Source organism: Teleopsis dalmanni, chromosome 1, assembly GCF_002237135.1.
Source record: "Teleopsis dalmanni isolate 2A chromosome 1, ASM223713v2, whole genome shotgun sequence".
Lineage (NCBI taxonomy): Eukaryota > Metazoa > Arthropoda > Insecta > Diptera > Diopsidae > Teleopsis > Teleopsis dalmanni.
Window position 1 is genome coordinate 226,240,196 of NC_051846.1, and position 1,935 is coordinate 226,242,130.

The window sequence follows — 1,935 nt, forward strand, 5'->3', positions numbered from 1 at the left end:
AAATTTCCAGCATTTCGTGTTAAGTGTGAAAATGTATGTTAAGTGTCATTCCGCAGATACAAGTTACAATTTAGAGTATCTGTAAGTACGTACTGTGCGAAAAAAGTCTACCAAACAACAAATACCAAATAAAATCGAGTGCAAATAAGTAAAGCAAACCAAACATAAATGGAAACAAAACCAAGAAAACAATAAACATACAATTTAACAAGAAGCGTGAAATAATAAAATAGCAAAAATACCAAAAAAAAAAAAAATAAATAAAAAACAAAAAATAAAATAAAAAAAAAGATAAAATAAAAAAAATTGAAAACACAGCAAAATTGTTAAGAAGCTGCGTAAAGGAGATGTGATGATGTGATTCGTTGCGATTTGGATATAAAACGTTTTGATTTAGATGGAATTTATATGTCAGCGTGGCAAGGATATAAAAATGTACACCATTCGCATTCAACGTTCACACAATTGGTTTGATTGATTGATGGATTGATTGAGCGAGTACTTTGCTAGCTTTATGCTTATTTGCGAGATTAGATAAGATGTAACAAATGTAGTGACATTAAAGAAATCCTGTAGTACAATTGTAAATGGCTGGCAATGACAAAAAAAGCGACGGACAGAGCATGAAAAATTTATAGATTAAGACATTCGAACGAAAGAACCACTCCATTCCATTTCTTTCTGACTATCCGATTCTATTCTATTCGATTCGATTTGATTTCGATTGCAAATGCAAATGTTGAATATGGTGGATATGGTGGTATGCCTAAAAGTATGCAAGGAATTTAAATGAGTTAGATAAGCAAGCAAGCGCCCGTTTAGAGACTCGCACGCGACGGATTGCCATATTTTAAACAATTTCCTTTTCATACTCGAACAAATTTTTTTTTAATAACAATAATTTTGTCTATGAATTTTTTGGTAAAATGCTGAATTGCTATGCAAAGTTGCCGTGGCAATGTACGTATCAACAAAATAAATAAATGTTAGCATATATTGTACATACTGTACATACTCTACATATTGTATGTATGTAAGTATGTGTGAAGAATAATGTCTAACAAGCAGCGAACAGATAGAAAACAATCTATTTAATGCGTGCTGCATTTGTTTTGTGTGCTAAATTGGCAACAAATGAAACATAAAGAGAACAACATTTGGTTGTAAGGATATAAAAATTGTTATAAAATATAAATAAAATCAAAAAATAAGCCCCAATAAAAAAAACGTCAATAGCATTAGAAGTGAGATTTTGACTTCAGCAAAATGTGTGTCCCAATGTTTATTCATTTTCTATGTTAACAATATACAATATACAGTATGCAATATACAGTATTTTTAGAAAATAAATTATAAGTTAAGTCCAAATAATAAAGTATAAATGAAACTGCCATCATCGCATATCGCATGTCGCATTTTGTATGTCGTATGTCGCATGTGTTGCAATGTCGTTTATGAAACAATTTCTGATCAAATTCAAATTAAATAAATGCATAAAAAATTAATATTAGAAAAATGCAAATAACTCAAAATGCGTTTACGATTTTCTATTGTTGAGAATTTCATAAAAGATACGCTACAAATATTAATGCTAACAGCAATAGTGGGATGTCCTTTTAGCGGATATCACAGTGAAATGAAGGCAATGGCTATACCAGCATCAGCTTCAGCATCAGCAACAGCAACGACAACAGTAATAGCAACGGACGTTAATGCCACAATAACGGCAACCTTGACTCCAACAACAGCGGCTGAGGTAGCATTTGCATTAGTGGCAGCAGTTGCCGAGGAACAGGCAGAAGCAGAAGCAGAGGCAGAGGCGGAGTTGTATACGCCTACATTTGTAACTTCCTACAATTTAATAACAAATGGCACAGAACTAGCACAGTCCACACTAACAGAGATTTCACTAAAGGATTTCGATTTACGTGTCGA